The sequence below is a fragment of the Frieseomelitta varia genome, unplaced genomic scaffold (assembly GCF_011392965.1).
Source record: "Frieseomelitta varia isolate USP_RPSP 00005682 unplaced genomic scaffold, Fvar_1.2 scaffold_495, whole genome shotgun sequence".
In the NCBI taxonomy this organism is placed as follows: domain Eukaryota; kingdom Metazoa; phylum Arthropoda; class Insecta; order Hymenoptera; family Apidae; genus Frieseomelitta; species Frieseomelitta varia.
Genome location: NW_025110251.1, coordinates 818,159 through 841,962, shown reverse-complemented (window position 1 = coordinate 841,962; position 23,804 = coordinate 818,159). Strand labels below are relative to the sequence as shown.

Here is a 23,804-nt window from a genome sequence, read left to right as displayed (position 1 = left end):
TTCAAAATTTAAGATCTTAACAATTACCAAATAAAGATTCTCAGGCTAATCCTTTGTCGAGAACTTTGTCTTCGATAGAAAGATTTTTTTCTCTAAAAGAAGTTTAGTTTCTCTTTAGTAAAAGATAAGGGATATCGTCGCTGTTGTACCCTATGACCTAAAGATACCCGATAGCTGAAATGAAGAAAGGAACTTGGTATTTTTCTGAGAGCTATGTAGGCGCGAGCGAACGAAGAAGCGCGGAATGGCGGATGTTGCGCGAGCGGCGGGGGCGCGTCCTGTACGTAGTAGGTACAGCGGCGGACGGGACTCCGGCAGAAGTCCGAACGAGCGATGTTTCGCATTTATAACGAAAGACATCGGTGGAAAGCGCGGGGGCGGTGGGATGGGGGAGGAAGGAAGGGACAGATAGACGGTCGTCCGAATACACACGGGGCGAAACACAGAGAGCGCAGCGTGGCCGTTGCAACCGCGCTCATCTCGTCGGGAAGAGTCGGGATGTAGCCTGTAGCCTCCCTCTTCTGGCACTCGCGGTGATCGGACACCGGGAGTATCCGGAGAGGTATTCGAGACTCTTGTAGCCTGTCCTCGGTGGATGGACCACGGGGAGCACGGCGGTGGGTGAGCACCGAGGCGAAGGTGGAGGGACTCGCGGCGCATCAAAGGCCGCCGCCACCAGGATATAGGGTTACCGACTCGCCATAGGCCAGGTTATTCCTCCTAATAGCCTGTATTGGGTTAGGACGGCTGTATATAGCCAGTTTCGAGCTCCGCTCTGTTCGCTCCGTTTCGTTTCTTTCTCTTCCATCTACCCTGCCTCAGCGAGATCCTTTCGTCCAGCGTTCTCTCTCTCCTTCTCGCTCTTTTCACCCTGTCTCATCGGTCGGCTCGCCTCCCTCTTCTATTTCCTTGCCATCCGACTCTCGCGAGTCCTCCGCAGCGAGAACTACTACCGTCCTCCTCTTCCTCCCCTATTCGTGGCCGGCCAAGCGTGAGCTGTAGACACGACGCGACGCGTCGTCGGCTCGACAATGCCTCGCCTCCTTTCGGGCCCCTCGTCCCCAGAGCGTATACATCCACTCCAACAGGAGGCCCTCCTCGGCCCCGACGCTTCTTCCTCGCCACGTAGATGAAAGCCACGGGATCGGGCTGCTTCAAAAAACAGGTGTCGAGAGTCGCGCGCTCTTTCACCGACACCGCTCTTCTCCGCCCGGCTTGGGGCGCGTGTAACCACGAGAACACGATCGTCTTAATCCCTCTTAATCTACGTCTAGACTTACTTATTGTTAGACGAAATCCAGAGGAGCTTGTAACGTCACGTTGCACCGAAGAATCGAAACGAGACGGAATCGAAGCGCTGAATCAGAAATCCCGGGAAAGAAACCGGGAGAAATCGTCAGTCACATGAATGTCTCTCCCTAAAAGACGTTGCTGCAACCACGATTCGAAACGAACGGCGAAACTCTAACGCATCTAATGAGCTTGAGCTATTTTTATCGATCAAAGGTGTACAAGGGTGCAATGACAAGAGCGACCGATCGATCAATCGGTAAATAACTCGTTGCGAACTGATTGCCAGTTTTCATCACTGGCGCAACGCGAGTCCGACGCGACGTTGCAACCGTGATCGACTAGCAAGCATCCTCGCCGTCGTTCACTCTTTTATATATATATAAGCAGGGTTAATTAAAAGCGGGGAACCGGTTCCGTTTAACAGGAAATTATAACACAGAACTAATTACCTGGATCACGCAGTAAGGACGCCTCACAAAAAAAAATGTCGCCAAGGATAACGTACCTGTGTATTGTGAAAATCGTAAATCGACACTCGTCGAACGATGAAAATCGCTCTCTCGAGAAAGGAAATCGTCGACGACGATCAAAAGTCGGACGGAGGAAATACGCGTTGACCTAATTGAACGCCGTTTGACGCCATTGAGTAAATTGGTAGACGCTCGTTTCGGAGCGCGATGGCTATTATAATTCAAAGTGTTAATGAGGAGTTTCTGCTCGGCGCCAAGAATTCATCCGCGCGGCGCTTCATAAATCACGGATCATGCGCAGAGTTCGGTGTATATTTCTACGCGTTGCGAAACACAATTTTACGATCTAAATCATAATTCATCTCGCGATTAATGTTTGCAACAACTGCAGGAAGAAAAAAACATTTTATCGCGTCGTTACTCTGCAAACTTGAATAATATTATTCAAACAAAAAAAATTCAACTTTTGTCCACCGATAAAGTGTGAATCAATTATTCGATTTCCACACATTAATGTTTCATGGACGTCGATGATCAACTTCCCTCGTCCAATTGGGATTATTTGATGTCCAATAATGTAAATTGCGTAAATTTTTGTAAGTGGTCAAAAAGTTTAGAAATTCCTAATTTGTCACGCTTGGTTAAACCACATCCGTGTCACAAATGTTTACGTGTTTTTAGCATTAACGCTTCTATTTTTATAAAAATCACACACGAATTTCAATAATTGCAGAATTCGCAACAGAATTTCTAGACTAACAAAATGAATTTTCCGTATTCCGATGTGACTATCTCTACATAATAACACTGGTGTTTTAAACATTGTCTAATTCTCTGACGATACCAGTTCTCTCATCCTCGACATAAATCATCATAAAATATCTCCTTAACTATTAGATTTAGGACCAATGTACGTTAATACTTTTTTACTTGGGATTCAATATTCTTTCGATTTATGGTGAAAAACAAATATGTAGTTTGATTTAAAAAATTAGAATTGACGTTGAAAATTTCGAAACCCTCAACATACACGCCTCCCTTAAAACCATACAACTTTTGTATCAAACAATTCTTTGTTAGACTTATTTTCATAGTTAAAAAGTTATTTCGGGTCTGCAAGTTACGCAAATCACCTGTATATCTTCAAAAAAAAAAAAAAAAAAAAAAAAATACACGCTCGACCAGTATCTCTAACAAACGACGGAATAAAGAAGATTCGATTCCTCTCGCGAGAATTTCGCGGCGATTTCAGAAGCGATTTTGGCTCTCGGCTGGATTTAAAGTCTCGCCGGTGGACAGAAGCTGGGACGCCGGATTTCACGGTGGTCCCAGGCTGGAATTAGTCGAACAATTCAAGCGGGTTGCACAGTTCGCGCTTCCTCGGCGTCAGGCCGGATAAATTAAAGCGGCGTAGAAGCACGAGGAGGAGCTGCTCCGTCGAGCCCGATCCCTTCTGTGTTAGAATGACGGATCCGTTCGAGGGGCCATTTAGTCTATAGATACCGATCTCGACGGGGGCACCGGGTACTCTCCTATCCGCTGGAATCTTAGACGAGAGCTGCCTTGATCCAAACCGCCGAGCCAAGTCAAACCAACCAGTCGTTTCCTGCGAGAACGATGCAGCCAGGTGGCCAGTGTCGTTTATTTCGATTCGATATCGCGCTCGCGCAAATAAGAATTTGTAGACAATTCTGACAATTCTCGGCGAGTATGTTCTAAACTTACAATCAGCCAAATTAAGAATTTTTAGACACTTTTTTTTTTGCATCCCTCGAATATAGACCACTTGGAAAATTTACAACCAGGCCTCCCATAAATCTCAGTCAGTTTTGAGTGCGTGAAGTTTTCTCCCGTACAAGAGCAATTGTCTTGTCGTAAACACACGCGTACAAGTGTCGTGCAGTCAACGGGATAGTGACGTTTTCCAAACCTGCAACCTCACGGAATAGTAACGAGAAATTCTGGAAACTTCCTTATACTTTTTCACTGGTGTCTCCACGACTCCTCAGAATGTTTTTTTGGAAAGACCAAGATCTTCTTACGAAAAAGAACTCTGAGGAGATCACAAGTTTAGTGACTAATCATTCAGGGATCAAGTGACAATTTAGTATTAAATTCAGTCAAGCTCAGTTACTCGGTCAATATTCTAAGCGGCTAAGTGAGTCTTTCGAACTCTATCTTTCAGACAGAGCTAATCGTCTGAATCGGGCAGACTTACAAAGTCAAAGTGCAGCAAATTCAAATCAGAGTTACTCATTCCCCACATCGATGGATGACCTTTCGAGGAAAGGCACACGATCGATGCCATATGATCAAAATTGTCAAACTTTCAAGTACAAAAAGTAACTTTCGTGATTTAATAAATTTCAATGTTTTTCGTGGTTCAATCATTAGATTCGATAAAGATGTTATTGCATCGTGTCGCGATAAAAAAAAAAACAAAATGCAAGAAATAAAATCATTTAGGGACCTGTCCAACGATATGTTGGAGGTCACTGTCGATTGCTTATCGATTCCAAGGTTCAACAACGCTCAACCCTGACTATTTGGCCACGAGATACGCCGAGAAAATCGTGGCAGAGGGCAGACCACAGCTAGGTGGTTACACGTTGGTTCGTAGGACGGCAGCTAAGCAGGTTATCTTCGTTAAGTTGCTGAAAGCGAGGGACAGGAACGGAGCAAGAGGGAAAGGGAGAGGCGAAACGGGTGGGCGAGGAAGATATTAGCGAGACAAATAACTCGGTAGGTTAGGGGGCGCGAATGTGTCGGCGAAGCGAATGTGCATCGGGGCCGGTGGAGGAGACGGTGGTGTTAGTTTCGGATTGGTAGGACACGCGGGAAGGCTAGCGAAAGAGGCTTGGCACTGTGCAGTGTAAAGCGAGTAACCAAGTGAGCGCAGTATGCTTGTACGCGGCTCATGGCAGCTACTATGCGAATAAGCGAAGCTTAGTCCCCCGTATTAGCATATGAGCGCTGCCTAATTAACGCCCCGACCGCCGTCGCCGACGGGGCATTAAATAATGTAAACCTGGAACCTCGCCATTGTCTTACCTAAAGCCGTGCGTAAAACTCGGGTTAAGTCGGGCAGAATCGTTACCAGATTTCCAAGCTGCCTCCGGCTAATCTCTCTCCTGGTTTCTGCCCGGGCTTCCGGGATAAATAAGAATCTCCTCCCTGCTAATTTGTGTGCTCTGCTGATTGAAACGAGGCCGTCGAATTTAATCAGATGTGAATATTATATATATACAAGGCACGCGTGAGTGGAGTTTTAATTGACGGTTTAATGACGTTTGACGTAATTGCGTAATGCAAACACGGAGTAACACATAGAAAGAACTCTCGCGTTCCTGCAATATATCTGTTTACCTCGGAGCCTGCCTCGAGCTGGCACGGCTCGCATGTTGCAAATTTTTCGCGTTGGAAAATTTCGATTTCATCGAACGTTTTCTCGCCCGGATGAAGGTAAATGCCATTGTGCGACTTCGACGATCGCGTACAACGAAACGAATGGAGAGAAAGAGAGCGGATCTACGCGATCCGCTGGTGCAGAGCTCCGTTGAGCCCGTGTGTATGTACGAGGGAACGGGCCCGCGAGACTCTCGGTCGATTTTCAAAGTTCGTGGCAGCGCTTGAACTGGTCGCGGCGGCATATTGTCAGGCGATAAAACGAAGCTGGCAGAAGGAAGGCGGCGGGAATAAATTTATGAATGCTGGAACCCGGGGCTGGCTGCATTCCACGCGGCCTGTGCTCGACACACTGAATTGTCGCTCTCATTAGCGACTCGGCCCGTTTCTCTCTCTCTCTCTCTCTCTCTCACACTCTCTCACTGTCTGGTCGTCTGGTTGCACGTTCGTCCGCCTCCGCGGGGCCTGGTCCTTCACCTTTCTCACCCTTCCAACCTCTCTTTCACTCCTTTCTCCCCTCGATTCTTTTTCTCGGTTGCCCGTCGTCGTCGTCCCGACAACCGATTGATATGCGTCGCGCGGCCTTTCGAGTTCATTTCCAGAACCGCGTTAATCTCGCTCGGCTCTAATGAATTTCAATCGAGACACCGCGTTGCGCCACCGTCGAGAGGGACCGACGCCTCGCCGCGATCGCGACGCGAGAACGTCCCTCGTTAATTGGGGACCTCTCTCGATCGGGGTGCGAGCCAGGCGTAGGCGGATCACCACGCGGGCAAATATGAGATCGTAAACGTACGTTTGCTCGGCCGACAAGACGGAAGGGACGCACGCGATCGCGACGTCGCTTCACGTCGTATCTCCCGGACGTATCGAGGTGGACGTGTTCTCCCCACGGTGAATTAAGAGGACAGCGTTCGGATGTTTCTCGCTTTTTCGGGAATGGAGGATCGTGATTAGCTTTCACCAGATCTCTCTGCGTATCGCGCTGGATTCGCGTGGCGTCCGTGGTTGATCCAACGCACGCACGCACTGCGTAGATTTGCCGAAATCTACAACGACTGACACGCGAGATACCGTGTGTTCGTGTCCCTGAACGAAAGTTGAGCGGAATGAAATAAAATTTTCGTTTCGCCGATTCGACGAAACCGCTCGGATCCCGATAGATCGTGTCGACTTGAGTAAGTTCTCTCTCTCTTTCTCTTTCTCTCTCTTTCAGATCGAGAGCGAAATGGAAGGATACACGAATTGGCCTGGCGGAAACAAGAAACACGTACGTACGTACGGTACGGTATGGTATGGCTCGGCAATGGCGTGGCGAAATCGCATCGGCCGAATTCCGCGTTGTAAAATTGCGCGGCGTAGCAGGCAAAAACGCGCGAAGCCCGCCACCAGCACGATAATAATTCATAGGCGCGACCCACAGAGAAGTGTATTGCGCCCGGTGTACACGATCCGTGCGGCGGGCCAGACAATGGCAGAGATTGCAGCGTCGATGGTTTTCCATGTACGGTGGCTCCGTGACACGAAACATTCTGCGCGTGCCTCTCCGCGCTCGCGTCGCCTCTAAATCCTCGCTTTCGAAGATTTGCGCCGATTCGCCGCCTCGCCTCGCCGATAAATCTCTTATTCCCGCCGCACGTTTTCTCTCTTTCCCCCCCCCCCCCTCCAACTCTTTCTCTCTCTCTCTTCAGTTAACATCATGAACATTTTCTTTTTTTTCTTTTTGGTTTTACGAGCACGTTGTAGCGGAAAGATTAATCGATAAAATCGTTATTGGTTCGCGAATCGAGGTTCCTTGGATGAACGTTATTATTGTTTCTGGATATTGCGGAAAATTAATCGACAAGTGCTCGTCGTTCAGATTACGTTCTCAAAATTTTAGAGTTAAGGGAAACGAAAAGATGCTCGTCCACGAGGGATCGATTCGTAAGAAATCGGCTCCCATAATTAATCAGACAACAGAAAATTCGCACGGTTCCTTGGATGAATGTTGTTATTATTACGGAAAATCAATCAACAAATGCATAGGAAGTTCTCAAAATTTTCGTGAGTTAAGAGGAATAAAATGATATTTGTCCACGAGAGATCGGATTGTACGATTCACATAACTAATTGCAGACAACAGAAAACTCAAACGTCAGATAATGTCGTGGTAAAAGCAGAAAACGCGAGGCACAATAGCGTTTGGCTACTTGAAAAAACAACCATGTACGACTCCAAGTTCCGGTGTGTGTGGCGCGCATGTGCACACCTGCGTCGTGTGCCAGACGATGAAACTTTCGCCCGACAAGTTTCCGGCCTTTCGACGTATCGAACAGGCTCGCCGGATAAACTACCAGTTAGAGAATTTAATTAAATCTACTAGCTTCTAATGAACAATCCGCTGACAATCGCCGGGTTATCCTTCGGAACGGAGCACGAAAAGATCAAACGAGCTACAATGAATGGATTCGTTCTGTTCGCCGTGGAAAGATATCGTGCTTCCAACGGCCGCGAGACTGTCGTAAAGATAGCCTTTTCGAACGAAACTCGCGTTATTTTCTAGGTCACCGAGTCACGTTCGAGGAGGAAAAATTACGATACGACCTCTTGGGAAACGGCTTTCGCTCGAGGAACACGCCGGGAATACTCGGTTGAATGGAGATTCGGCTGAAAGCCGAGTCGGAGGACACGATTAAGACGTTTTCTCCCGCTTGTGCGGATGCTTCTGGCAATCGGGGTACCGTCATAGGTCGGCCTCGCTATTCACGAATGAATCGGAGATCAATTTACGCGACGTGAAATCGACAGGCTGGCGAACGGCAGTCGCTTGCAGCGATTTCGATGAGCGGAAACGAACGTGACACTGCCTCTCGGCTATACGGAATGACCAGAGTTTCGTTAACGAAGCCCAGTTTTCTGCCCTGGTTTGTTATATCGTCGCTTATCCTCTTTTCGACAGGAAAAAATGTCTTATATGTTATTTCGAATTTTTTTAAGATTTTTAAGGCTCTGAATTTTTTTAAGGCTTTTTCGTGAAAAAGAAACATTGCACGTATAATGTTCGTTCTTCTGTCGTGGAAACATTTTAATTTCTAACTCAGAGTTCACGAAAAATATTTATTTTTTTATTTATAAACGCATATAACGGATACCCTACGTGTTATAAAATACAAAACGAACAATGCTAACAACGTGGCAATCAAATTTTAATATAATGTTACTAGCAAGCTACATGGAAATATGCAAAAATTGGGAGGCAATCGATATTAATCTTCTTACTACTTTGCAATTTTTCTATACTTGTAAAGCCTAAAATTCTAAAAATTCCTAATTTGACACGCTGAGTCTAGAACACGTGTCACAAATAGTACGTATTGTCAGCCTTAAGAAATTTTGTCTCTTTCATACGCTCTAACAGTAGATAACAACACAAACTTAATCACAACATAAAACCACCAAAAATGTAGAATATGAAATATTTATATTAAACATGAATTATGATCATCCGAATATGAAACACAATCTAAGTACATTAATATATAATATTCGAAATATTCAAAAGGTCTTTGAATGATACATATATGGTTGAATTCGTCTTCATATTCGTTTTTATGTGGTACAGAAACAAAAAAAAAATCTATTTAGCATTCTGTTTAAAAAATTAAAAGTCGTCTTCAATTCTCAAAAAACAGTACAACTGTTTTCATCTTTCCATAGCGTTTACCTCTTTCATTTTTCCATAGCATCTATCATTTACGAGAAAAAAAAAAAACATCGAACAGTAAATTCGTGGCCATTCTTCTATATCATTTAGAACTACAAAGCACTAAAATGTCGTAGAAACAGAATGTATGCTTTTCAATAGAAACATTATGAAAAATCGAAATATTCAAATGTTCGAAAAACGTACAAAGTACTGAAATAAGACAGAACTCGAAATCATCGCAGCCGATGTAATATAATCTTGGCTCTATACTGAAGAGGTTAAAAAGCACAAGTACTACGAGTGTAGTCAGTACTAAAATAAATATCGAAGAGTACTTAGGAAAGAAGACATTTTTAAATATTTCCCATATATATCACAAAAAAAAAGCGTTCGGCTAAAAAGGATAGAAAGAGCAGACAAGATCAGATGGAAAATTGTGGTTGGTTCGATGGCAGGCCGTTACAAATTTGGCGAGGAGCCTTGGTGGCGGACGTGCGCGCCACCGCGACAACAAACAGAAGGACACTTCCTTCGCTGCTGCGAACACGGAATACCTAATTGCACGCCACGTCGACACGGTCCTCCTCTTGGTTCTCGCGCTGCTAGGTGCCAGCCCGCGTTAATGACGCGTGTGTATTAAAAACGCGGCCGACTTAAAATAAACGGGCCTGCGAGCCGCGGTGATTGATGAGGGAACGGTGCGCGCCCGATCCGTTTCAAGCGGCTAAGGAATCACCGAGCTGCCACGCCGGCTAAATCCCGTGCCCAGCACGCTTCCCAACGGATACCTCGAGCGATTTGTGCTCGCCTCGTTTGCCTCGCTGACGCCGCGCGACGCCTTCGTTTCTTCCTATTTGAACAAAGGCCGGAGAGGTCGCGGATCGTTTACGTTCGCGCGCGTACAGCCGGCGGTGCTGCCTTTTTCTAAATCAGAACGTTCGAGGTGCGAGGGACATTCTTTTCGCGGCAGGATTTAAAAAATCGCGAATCTTACGCAGAGAAATTGAGAAAAAAAAAAACAATTAAGGAATATTCGTAAGTGGATCAAAGAAACTTGCGTAAGAAAGTCATCCGTTGCCAATTAAGATGATTACGTAAAACATTTACACCATTTAGTACGTATTCACTCGTTAAGCCAGCCGGTACAATTAAAATATTTACGTCACTTGCGATCAATTATGCGAAACGAAAGGAGATCGTAGTAACGCTTTATTGATCAATACGAAACGATAGATCGAAGGTCAATTGCGACGAATGTTTGGAACATCCATGTGAACTGTGAGAAAAGCAAAGGGGGCGCGAGGCGCCACCACGTGACTTCCGTCGCACGCCGTAGCCACGGATCCGTCAACGTAACGATCTTGGTGACGCGTCGGTTCTTTTCGTGGCGAAGATGAAGTAGAATGTAGGGTGACAGAAAGGAGCCGGAGTCGTTTGTCTGGCAGCGATCGTTAAGCGCGCCCTTGCCGTCTGTCACGAATTATCCCCCGTTATTTTAACGAATCGCGTCTAATTATTTATAATTAATTGTCCACCGGATGGAATAGGCGATGGAATAGATCGAAGATCCGTCCGTGCATCCGTACGATATCGCGCGTAAGTTGTAATGTCGATCGTCTCGCCCACGTCGGCTTCGTACGCATAAACGCATCAATCTTCGTCTTTTTGCCGGAACTAAAAAACTCATGGGTGAGACGAGATGATTCTCTCTCTTTTTATATATATATTATTTCGTAGTACTCGACTCGGATTCCTACGATCTTTCGGAACGAAACGAAACGTTTGTATTATTTATGACTTACGAAGTTCATTAAGCGAGGGGAATGCGAGCCTCGTCTTTCGTTTGTGAAAAATTATTATATACGAATAGACAGGCGTTAAAAAAAGCGTTTTACGATCTTGGTTTCCTGTAACGTGGAATGTACGTGTTATAAGGGGAACTTGCTGTAATTTAAATATTGTTCAGAATCAGAAAACGACTTGTGGAGTAATAGAATTCTTATTATCATTTCTTACAGTATACCAAGATTATTATTGTTTCTTATATTAAGATACATTGATTTTTACATCTTAATATACTGTAGGATAATAGAATTTTTTTCACCAATTTTATGACGCAAGATTGATAACGCGAACGTGACACGATACTACGAATAAATATCATCGAACGAAACGAGTTCCGTTCTCTCAACATTACAGCCGTTACGAACGTAGAATTCGTATCTCGAGAAATGTCGATATTTTCAATTATATATATAATCCTCGATACGATTAATTTTAAAATTGTTCAGAACTACGAAACGACTTTGTCTTTAACATCATATATATATATATATATATATATATATATATATATATATATGTGGATAGATGGAATTCTTTCCAACCTCGTGACGCAAGACTGATAACGCGAACGTGACACAATGCTACAGAAATACACATCACCGAACGAAACGAGTTCCACTTTCTCGAGAAAGAATACCGTGGCCACGATAACCTCTTCCGTTGGAGTCTTGCCGAAGAATTAAATCGTCCGGGGCGACGGATGGCCACGTGCGGCTCGCGTTCGACTTTCATTCATCTCCGCGCTACCGCCGCGGCCAAAGTTGATTTATTCAACCGATCTATTTCGCCTGGCTCATACATTTTAACGCGTGCATCGTTCACTCGATCCGTCACGATCTACGGATCAATGCCGGTCGCTCTGTCTTCGATTTTGCGCGTGTGGTAGATCGATTTCCTTCGGTAGATCGAGGAATGCCACGTATGACCCGCGTATGTTGAAAAACATAACTTCCCATATGAACGGAAGTCGGGAATATTTCACTCCCTTATACGTACATTTATTCACGAATTAACGAAATTTTCAGCGAGGTAAAATTTTAAAATTGTAGGTCAATTGCGTGTGAACGTTTGTAGTAAAGAATAATCGGAATATAATTTAATACGAAACAAATGCGAGATAGAACAAAGAAACTCTTTAAAATTTCTAGACTGATTCTCTGGTCTACTGATTCCACGTGCATCTCTCCATTTTTTGTAATAAAAACGCACTATTACCGGAATATGCAAATTATTCCTGTGGATTTATATAAATTTTGATGACGAAACAAACGCGAGATAGAACGAAGAAATTCCTTTAAATTTTCGAACTCTATTCCACTGATTCTTGAAAATCATTTCATCCACGTACGCCTCTCCATTCATCAATATACAGATTATTCTTATCCTATGAGTTTATGCAAATTTTGATAATAAACAGAGAAACTCTCTAAAATCTTTAGGCTAAAATTCTACTGATTCTTGAAAATCATTTCAGCCTTCCTCCACGTGCGCCTCTCCATTCATCATCGTACGATTGCCGAGATCGAGTGGACGAGGGGTGGATGGTGGCGAGAGCCGTAACGACGAAATTACGCTGAAAAACAGTGGCGATCGGCGGGCGGGTAGAGGTCGCGGAACGGAGCAGATCAAAGGCGGCGACCCTCTTCTCGGTTGGGAGACACCGGTCGGTGGGAAAATATCATAAATCCACTTTGACGGCTCGGTACTTTCAAAACCTAGGACGCGGCTCGTGCTCACCCGGCATTCGGCAACGATTCTCTCATAATAAACGTCATTTATTTATACGTGCGCGCATGAGGTCGGTGGGAAGATCGACGGCCGCCGTTACACGCGGTGGAAAAAACGCGTCGCCACCCGTAAATCGCGGCGCCCGTGCCGCGGCATTGATATATACGGGGTGGCGCACGTGGAAAACGAACATTAATAGAACGACTGTTAGTCAGTTGCATAGCCACCCCCGACACCGAGGTCTATGTATTACTAATTATGTTACGACGTGCCGTTGAGGATGTGTCACAACAAGCGTCGCCGGATGTAGCCGGCTCTTCCGACGGTATATAAAAGCATCCTCGTTGAATTACGATCCCCGTGGCGGACGATCAAAGCTAACGCTCTCGCTACTTTAACGTTAACGAGACCGCGCGGTTCAACCTCCGACTCCATTATCTCGCGGTGAATTCGAATTACAATCTCTTACGTATTGCTCGTCGCGTTACGTCGTTAGGAATGAGTTGGTCAGGTATGAGTCGATCTTGAAACACTTTGGCCAAAGGCAAGGTATAAATATCGGCAAAGATATAGTAGTGTTTCCTCGTAAGCGTTCATAGTCGGGACCGAGAATGTTGAAGAAATTAAGAGGGGTGGCGGATTATGTGAATTGGCATCGAAAGAAAGAGTATGGATGAACGGAGATAGTTAAAAAAATTCCAAAAATTGGTGGGGATAAACGACGGACCGCTCACGCGTCTAAAAATTGCGATCATTCATGAGGGCAATTGCAATACTTTCTATGTCCATAAGTTCCGGAATGGAAGTCTTGTTGGATTCCGCGTAAAGGACTTTGCACATGTACTTTTAACCTCTTTCGCTAGAATGACGTGCTATGCACGTCGAGTATTTTTTGTCCCAAAATTGCAATATTTTCTCAGTTTTAAATATATTTAAGTATAACCAAATACACAGGCAAATAGTAATAAATTTATTACTTAATAATTTTTATCCAGTAATATCATACCGACGAGTTCAAAAAGAAAGCGACGAATTATTGTATACGATTTGGTCGCTCGTTATGGTCCGCAATCAGTTGCCAGCGCAAGTGATTAAGAGGGTTTTAGTCTACGTTCCTTTATTTAGTCTGCGTAGTCAAGAACAATATTACAAGATTGATGGGAAAGAGTGTCACTGCTCTTCTCAGCTCGTCTTTTCATAATTTTTGTCTATGGTAAATCGAAGGGGGAGGGAAGGGAGAAGCGTGGATGACCTGAACTACTGAAATTCGCCCTACGAATAACGTCACTTTAAGCAGACTATGACTGACTCGGTGTTAGCATTGTTAGTATTGTCAGCATTGTTAGCATTGTTAGTTAGTCATTCGACATTGCCTTAATGGAATAAAATAGTGTAATTTTTAATAATAATAATAAAATAGTATAATTTCACCTTTATAACAACGTTGTTCAGGTACTCGTGCGCGCTTGTTTGACGAAGAAAGTAAAAAAAGGTCGAACATACGCGTGAACGGAAATGGCTCGAGCAATCGGAGAGGGGAGGGAAAGGGTGCAAGCGACAACAAGAAGAAGGTGGATCGTGAGGGCACGATGACTGATTCTGAATATTCTAGGGACCGATCGGATCGCAGCTCTGGAATTCGAGGCTCGATCTTTTGTTCGTCCGACTCGAATGCTCCAGTTCGAGCCAGTGGACTTCTTGTCGCTTATAGCCGAGAATAATCAAACGGCTGGCTATTAATGCTTATCTCGCTCCAAATAAATGGTACTACTTTCCGAGAAACGAGTGCAATTTCGTAACACCGGAAACGCAATCCGTAAGGGAGGGGATTCTTCGTCGAGTATTTTCACGCACTCGGCATAGGCTAATAGCAGACGTCGCGATAAATAAGAAGCGCAGCGGGGCGGATGCAGTCCAGATTGTCAGAAAATTAGCATCGGCTCTGGACTACCTCGTTGACAATTTGAGGAGAAAAAGGAGGAACGAGCCACGACAGCTAGACGACGACGGACGTCGGATCGGTGCTTTAATTGCGCTTTTTACGGTCAATTATCTCGTTAGACGACGGTGTCCTGCTGCTTTGAGAATGTTAATCCACGGAGAGCGGTGAGGACGTGGCCGGTGGAAGGAGGACGGTGGCGTGGTTTCTTTCGTCCGCTCGGTATCGCTCTGCTCAGTGGTATCCATGGTCCCATAATCGTGGCTGGAGGCAGAGAGGAGGTCGGGCGAGATTCGAACGAGAACTTTTTCACCTGGGCCCCTGCGGAACACTGGGAACCCCGCTGGCGTAATTAACATTCGGCACGTTTAGCCAGCCCTCGAGGAGCTTCTTGCCACCGGCCGTGTCCCCCCCTCTCGTTTCGTCCTGGCCAGACACTGATTGAGACGTGACCACCGGATGACGTGCCACTGACCACATATACCTTCCTGGCCCTCTTACTGTCAGCTCCAGCCACGCACATGAATTCAGCCCTTATCGTGAATTTTTCGATCGGCGAATTACACGCGATTCCTACGACGCGTCCAAAGTCGACAACGTTGGCTCTTTAAAGTGAAAATTTGAAGCTGGAAGTTTCGAGGAAGGTTGCTCGGAAGTCGGAAGAACGAAGGAAGAAAGAGACAAGGGTCAAGAGTTCAGTGCTAATGTTACTTGCCGACACGATTTCGAAGCTCCTTGAGCAAGTTACAAGGCACAACGTCCCGTAACTTGACCCGAACTCTTCGATTTCTCCCGGCAGGAATGCGTGCTGTGACAACCGATGCGCGTCTGTTCTTCGTCGATGGCATCCACATGTCACCAATCCTTGTCTGCCGCTGGCCAACGATCCCATGGATCGTGTACTTGGTCTGTTAGAATTGCTCTCCAGCTGTAACTCACGTCTTCTGCTTCTTTGTTTGGATTCCAACATCCTTCGCTGCAACGATCCTCCGAACGAATATCGAAACTCGTTTGAGTACGTTAATTAACCCAAGTTAATTGCGCTGTTTCGGGGCACAGATTCTGCTTTCTCCGTCAAGTCGTAGAGTCGTGTCGAAAGATTCATGCGTCACGGAACAAGAGTACAATTTCTTTTCTTCTTCCTTTTGCTTTGTCAAGTCACAGAGAGTTATCAAAAGATTCGTGTATCGCGGAACAAGTACAGTTTGTTCACCTTTCACTTCCAGCACAATGGTCGCCATATCAGGTAGATAAAAACGTTGAAGGATTTGGAAAAGGATGAAGTCGAAAGAGTACAAATTTCTAAGCCAGTCAAGGGCTCAACCTACAATCTTCGGAATAACGATCGAAAGGAAAAATTAATCCGAGAGTTTCTCTTGAAAGACGAATCAGTTCCTCCGCTCCATTGATGTTCTCCAAAAGCTGTAGACCTGTAGTAAAGGCAAAGACGGTTCGTCTCCCTCGCACAAAGCGATTCATCCTTCGCTGGCTGACGGACGAAACGACCAAGGTAACCTGGATCGATGGTCGTGAAACGTGGAGAGGATTGATTCGTCATCCATCGGGGCCGCGGCTATCGTGTTTTTTGCCCGCGATCCCCCGACTAGTCACCAGTCATCTTCTACGTCGTAGTTTTCGTGTTCTTGTTCGACTCGAGCCGTCGTGGCTCGATCCGAGTCGTTTAATTAAATACAGTTTTTCATCCGGTAGGCCGAATCCGCGGCCGCCCCGCTGGGACGGAGGGAACCGCGACCGGGCAAACGCCGGCAAATAAATCAAAAGAGGAACGGCGCAGAAGGCGAGCCAAGCAGTATCCTCTTCTTGGAAGGCAAACGCCAGTCGCCGATGTCGCGTGTCCGCGATAGCTTTCCTTTCGATTGAAAACTCTTGACGATGGTGGATCAAAGTGAATCTGCAAGCGCGTGCCGAAGTTCGCGAGAATCACCGGGTTTATAAATTTGTATATCCACACTGGTATCTGAAATGTTCGTTGACAGAAACGGCGAGGTAATTCAAGGAAAATTCAGAAGGGTTTGAGATTTGCTGATACTGAAGGGAAATTAATTATTATAATTTAATCAAACTGGAAATGAATCTGAAAATGTACGCAAAAATTGTAGCTCGCAAAGATTACCAGTCGTGAACCATCAGATTTGTAATTTTGTATACGCTGGTAATTGGAATAATCGTTGAAAACAGCAAAGCGACAGAAAATTCTGGGGGAGTTCAATACTCGCGATAAGGAAAAGGAAAATCAATTACTGACCAAATTGGAAATGAATTTGAAAATTCACACACGGAAAATTACATTTCGCAAAAATCGCGGGCCACCGAGCCTATAAATTTGTACTTTCGCATTGGCATTTGGAGTAATCGTTGACGGGAACAGCGAGGTGACAGAAAATTCAGAAGGGTTCGAGTAATGGAAGGAAGGAAGGTCGATGGAAGAAAGGAGTTTATAAAAGTTCGGAAGAGATTAAAAGTCCCCCGGTAGTCAGGCTTGCCTCAAAACAGGGTGCCGCCGCGCTCGAGTCGTTATAATGATTGATGTCTTTCATATCCAAAACCATCCCCGACGAATGTTCTAATGCCACGTTTCACCAGCCAGCAGTGTCTCGCAACGCTGCAACGTCCCGTATAATATAATACGTAGGGACTAAAAAGCAGTAAACCCGTGAGCCACCGAGAATAACGGTGGTGTGCACGTGGTGTAAACGTAATAATTTCCGAAATTTACGTACACCACGGTGTAATAAAATCAAACGCTTGACGGCCGGTGTAACCAATTCGTCTCCTGAAACTCGCCTAATACATAGTTGAGCATAATCCGAATATTCGTTGATCCGGATTACCGGGTAAATATACGAGCTGAATAAAGAAGTAAAGAGACAGATCGTTAGAGACGCGATTTATAGTGTAATACATTTGAAACAAAAAAATTTACCCTACGTCCAAAAACTTTGTAAAACCAGACTGCTTCGGTATTATATCGGCAACTTGGCAACACCCTATATATTCAACGGTGAACTACTCGTAAATTCCGTGTTCCCTTCGAGCCTGATTCCCGAGGCATTCGAGGAAGCCACATAGAGAGACGCATTAACGTTCATCCCGGACAATTAAATAAGTCATATCGTCGCCGGTCCCTAACGAAGCGCCGCGGCATCCTCGCGCGTCGTTCGACGTCGTCCGACGCGGTCCTCGGTCAGCTTCTTTTTCCTGCTGCTCTGCACCGGTGCATTCAGCCTGTGCCGAGAGATCCGCGCCTTCTCTGCCGGGCCGCGTGCTCCAGACGCAGTATTTATAAACAAGCCCGAGAGAGGACCGTGCAAAGAATCCACGCAGCGCTGTGTCGATTTTTCTTCGTTCTTCGCAAGCTGGTAGTAGTGCAGGTTCGATTTTTTTCAATCGATCGGTATCTTGGATATCCAATAATTTCAGACCGTCTCTTGCAACGAGCGAAGCATTTTTGACATGTGAAACAGCTCACTGCTTGCATCGTTACATTTAATAAATAAACCATCCGATGACGGACGTTGGAATAACAATCACAATCCGACGTCTCTCTCGATTGAGTTCTCCGTTTCTGCGTAACAAATAGATTCCTCTTGCAAGCATCGAAATAGCCAAGCATCTTGACAATCGACGATTACGCAACAACGTGAACCAGCGAGACCGCTGTCGGGTAGTTAATTCAGCTTCCGTCGGAATTCCGCACGAAGACAGGCCGTTAAAACCGCTTAAAAATTGATCCCCGTGGCAGCGACGGAGGCAAAGTCCGCCCGTGGGTACTCTCGTCCCACTCTAAACTGTAGCCGCTTTGACAGACTGGCGGCTGGCGTGAAAACGCTCGCCAATTAACCAGCGGTGAATTATGCACCGCCCTTTACCCACTAATTTAGTAGGTGACTTATGTCGTACTTGCCAGCCGACAAGCCCCGGACGAATTCGAGTACCTCGCTGAACGGTAAGCTTCCTTCTTCTTTTTCTTCTTCCATCCACTCCTCCTCTTCTTCTTCTTCTTCTTCTTCTTCTTCTTCTTCTTCTTCGTCTCCTCCTTCATCGTAGTCGTTGCGCTCCTCTTCGTCTTCCTTTTCGTCTCCAAGGTTTTCTTCTTCTTCTTCTTCTTCTTCTTCTTCTTCTTCTTGCTGCTCTTCTGTCCTGCGACTGGATCGCTCGACGACGAAGGAGAAGCGAGGCTCGGTGTCGCGAGCCAGCCGGACATCCGGCAACGCGCGAGCACTCCTTTGATGTCTTTGAGCGGGCGAATTCGCCGGATCGTACGCCGAATGAAATATCGCCGTACGCTCTTTCTGCCCGTCGAGCTTCCAGCGAATCCTCCGCCCGGCGGATACACGAGCCAGCTTACCAGGGGATTACTTAGTCTCTCCTGGCAATCGGTTTATTGCGCGACGAACCGAGGCCGCGCGGTCTTTAGTCGCGCGGATCCTCTGCAGCTTCCGAGAAATTTCGCCCCCCCCCTCCCCCCTTTTCCGACAGCTACTTTCATCGGGACGCTGTTTTCTTTCTGTTTCCTCACCTCAGCAGAAATGTCTATTCCGGAATAGACATTTCTGCCAAAGCGTGGCATCTCTTGATATTCGAGAGGAGAAATAAATAGCTACGACAGTAGCTTGAAGTTTTTGCACAAACTTGGACTTTCGTGGAGATTCCCAAGAAGAACCACAGCTCGAAGCAATCTCGCGACGGTGTTACGCCGTAAGGGTAGAATCAAAAAATTATACTACACAATTTTATGGAACTTTTGTTCGAACGAGACAAGACTTCCACTCCGGAACTTATTGACGTGGAAATATTGCAATACCGGCTGTAATATTCGCTGCAATACTATATTATACTGAATGTAATATATATTAATTATAATACTACAGTACTGTACTATACTGGCTGATCCTTTTTTCTGCGTTTATATATCGTTTTCGATTTGTACTTTGGTTTCTAAGTTAAAGTATCTTAGGACAAACCGTAGTACCGCATATAACAAATGTCTTACGTTGCAAGACTATAATTTAAAAATTATATTACTTTCCAAATTCGAATAAGACAAAACTTCCACTCTGGAATTTATTGATGTAGAAATATTTCAATACTGGCTGTAATATTCGCTGCAATACTATATTAATAAATACGACAAACATTTAATTTATTCAACAAAAATAATAATATATTTATATATATTTAGATCATTTATTTTCGAGATAATTAAATTATTAAAATAAATTAATTAAGTTACTGACTGTAATATATATTAATTATAATACTACTGTACTGTACTATACTGATTGTAGTTCCTTTTTGCTGCGCTTATATATCCTTTCCGATTTATACTTTCGTCTCTGGCCAAAGTACCTTAGGACGTATATAACAAATTTCTAGTAACGCTGTTACGTTGTAAGGGTATAATTAAAAAATTCCATTCCGGAATTTATTGACGTAGAAAATTTTTGCAATACGCAATATATACTAAAACTGATCGCGAGTCTTTTTTGTTGCGCTTATATATCCTTGCCGATACTTGTCCTTGGGCAAAATGTACTTCAAGACGATTCCAAACAACGTTTCGAATAAAAACACCCGCAAAGGATGGATTAAACATCGATCGTCAAAGTGTACATTTCTAAAGTCTTGCGTTTTCTGAAAACGCGACCTCGCGAGCAAATGCGATCGTTGAACGAGGTCTTCTTGCCCGGTGTAGCGGCGAGCAAGACGGCGATGGAAGGGAAGAGACACGCGACTTTTTCGTGTAATCGCGCAGGAAGTCGAAGAGTTACTGCCTGCCGTCGGTATTCGGCCATACGATGGTTTATTCAGGAACAATAGATAGTCCCGCAGCATCCGGGACCTACGTCGAAGAGGAGCGGCCGCATCAAACATTCGATATCGAGGCCACAAATCGGGAAGCCAGACGTCGACGATATATTATGATCGTCGCGGACGTCCCCGGTGTTCTTTACCGATTCAGCTGCTGTTACACGGGCATTCACGTCGAGCAAGACGTAGGAGAGAAGAAAAAAAAAAAAGAAAAGAAAAGAAAGAAGAGATTCGCCAACTTGCTCTCTCGTGCAAGGTTTCCATCTGGCCTCTTTATTTCGCGTTACGTTCAACGTCCTCCGGAATCTTGCATCTGACTTTGCAACTCGTATCGCTCGGCAATTATGCAATTCGCGATAACTTAATCTCCGATCCTCGAATACAGAACGATTCTTTTGTCATGCTGTTACGTCACTTTCGCGCTTAATAATCCGGAATAAGATAACAAACGAACGTTTCATCGTTTTATTTGCATTGTGCAATTCTCTCTCGGCGTATGCGCATATTCGCGATGATATTTTATTTTCCGATTGTTGGTGAAAATCTGTATTGAAAATTTTTCGATATCGATCCAATTCGGAGAATCTGTGCGCTCGTGATTGAACTGAAGCCTTTGAATTTCTTCTTGGAATCTCTCTATATTCGTTTAGATATATATATATATATATGCTGATAAAAATTTTGCTTTTGAATCATAAGCTATTGAGATACCGTTAATCTTGGTATTTCTATTATATTACTCGTATTATATCATATATATATATATATGATATATATTTATACACTTTTATCTTTTCTTCTTTTTTTCTATTATCTTTTATTATTGCGATCTTAAAGGGATTTCAACAACAAGAAGAACCTCGAATTTTTCTCGATCCGAATTAATACCTCCAACAGACAGAGATCGATTATCTTATTTTCTCTACAAAATTTCTCCAATCGACGAATCGTATAAACTTTCATGGACGCAAGTTCGTCGTTCGCACAGGTAGAGGAACGATCCCGCAGCTCCGATAAAACCTTCGAAACAAATGTCCGGGGCAAATTCGCAGGTAAAGCGACAGGTAAGAAGGAACGAGCGAGGCTCGTAAAAAATTCGACTTGGCTAGCGATCGTTAAGAGAGAAATTCAAAAAATGATGTTTGGACGGTCACGGATGGCTGTCTTTCGCCACCTCGTGCTCCGTGGGTCCTTCTCCCTCGGTAATCTACACGGTCCCCGAGACGATCTATCACGCGTACAACGAAACTTTGACGCGACGTCAAAACGCGGCCCCGTTAATTTTTCATGTCGTTTCACCGGGAACTCGCGCCGTAACTGCGCCCTCCCGCAGCCCGGCGGCTCTCGCGTCTCCTCGACGCTGGTCCAGCAAGTTGTTTCGACGTTGCCATTCATTATTCACCTTCTGCACAACAGTCGCGCTACCTTTCGACACAACGGCACGCAGTGCGCGCGGCCGTACACGATCGCGGAAAACACGGGCGACCCTGCGCGTGTTCTACAAACAGAGCTTTAACTTTTGTTACGACGGGGGAGTTGTTTCTACGAACCGGAAGGATTTCGAAACGGGATGTAGCTACCCACTATAGCGGGGCTGCGTTTAAAGGATCTTTACGCACGATTACGAAACAACATTAAAAACTCGACAGATGATACGTATGTACAGGGTGGAAAGAAAAGTTTGTCCGTGGCTGTCATAAATGAATTCTATACCTTCGATTTTATGAAAATACATTTGAAGAAAAATTTTTTTCTTGCATTGCATTCTACACATCACGAAGGTAAAACTTTTCCAAGGTACGTAACCTAATAGTTTTCTTGAAAAGTAGCAGAAAGGCTTCTTAATCATTTAACACTCGAGACGTTTGCGTTCTAACAGCGACTTTATGGTTCTGGACGCGTGGATGTAACATTTACATTTCGAATAAGTTTTATCATTTGATTATTTAGACTCCCATTGATACTACAACTGTGACAAATCAAATGTCAGTAAAATCTAATACGAAAATTATTAATAAAATGGACATCCACGCGCTCAGGACCATAAAGTCGTTGTTAAGACGCACGTTTTTTACCATTTTTCAAAAGAACTATTAAATTGCGACCTACGGTTTCTTGGAAAAGTTTCACCTTCGTAATGAGCAAAATACAATGCCAAAAAAAAAAGAATTTTGAGATTCAAAGTCAAGATCAATCAAATCAAAGGTGTAGAGTTCATCTACGTATGATAGACACGGACAAACTTTTCTTTCCACCCTGTACATATTCGTAATAAAATTTTGCCGCCTGTACAGTCGATGAATGAAATTCCGTAATTTTTCAATGTCGATCGATTCTTTTTCACATTCATTTCAATGTCAGTGATTCTCTTTGGACTTCTTCTTGGGATCTCTACGTTCGTTTATCAGATAGCGCTAGTGAAAAACCTCGAGCGATAAAGCTCTCTGTGCGATTGCTTGCGAATTTATTTCGTAATAAGTCGCGCAAGCTGCCGCTTTCTCCGAGCGGCGCATCAAGTTCAAAGAGAAAGCGGGCGATAATGGAGACTGTGGATCTCCCGGGGGATTCGCAGCGTCACACCGGAGTAGAGACTTCAATTAAACCGGCGTAATAAAAAGAAAGAAAAAAAAAAAAAAAAGGAGAAAGAAGTTACAAAGACGCGGAAGCCTAATAAAAATCTTTTCCCGCCTACGCGAGTCCGTTAATTACCATAAGTTAATTACAACGACGTGAAAGCAGAGCCACCCCGACGTTGCGTCGACACAGCCGCCCTTCCCTCGACTCTCCTCGCCCAAGCCTAGTCTTGTGTGTGTATCGTGTACGTATCTCTCCCCCTTGGCTACCAACACCACCCCGTTCGCCCACCCCCGTCATATTTACGAGGCGAACTTCGCTTTAAGCCTGCCGATGTTTTAACTTTATCGCGGCCGAAGTATGATTTTACGAGAAGCCCGCGGGCTAAATATGCCCGCGTCGTAAAATTAACGGCGTTTCCATAAAGGAATCCGGCGTGCTTGCGTTAAAACTCGATAAAAGCCAATAAAGCATCGCCACGGAGAGCGCAGTTTAGTATAGTTTATCGTCCCTCCCCCTTCGCGAACTCTCACGAGCCCACGACGGTGGTGTCCACGACGGTTTAACCGGTGCCAACCTGCGCCCATTTGCAGCGTTCTCGGATAAGAGTCACCCGGGGGAACTCTAAGGAAGGTGAGAAGAGTTCGAGGACCTCGACGACCCACGAGACCCCAGCACCATCACCAGTTGTACGCCAGTGTCCAACGACCTGTTCTTCATTTTTATTGGCTACGGATCGGATGCGAACGCTGGCGCTACTTCCCGAAATCTGTCAACTCTTGTACGCTCTCTAGTTTCAAAACCCCTCGCGTCTTTAAAACGAAGACGCTGTTCGTTTTGATAAATTACAACGATCGATATCAGATATCAGAACGTTTGTAGGAACGTTTGGAATCGCGAGACGAGATCGGTCGCAGGTTGTTGTATAGGCGTCGCAGAGTAGCTGCACGCACCGAGTTCGCACGCAGTGTCCACGATGTACACGCGAGATAAGTGGTCCGATTATCGTGTGTTCGTCGGGTAATGCCAC

The 23,804-nt window shown here is 45.0% G+C and overlaps 1 long non-coding RNA gene across 1 annotated transcript; it reads left to right on the top strand.

Moving 5' to 3' along the window:
• Nucleotides 1–291: 291 nt before the first annotated feature.
• On the top strand, nt 292–20,120 carry LOC122533113. Its single transcript, XR_006307648.1, has 3 exons — nt 292–415; nt 17,257–17,263; nt 20,109–20,120. It is a non-coding gene; the product is annotated as an uncharacterized LOC122533113 (long non-coding RNA).
• Nucleotides 20,121–23,804: the final 3,684 nt, after the last annotated feature.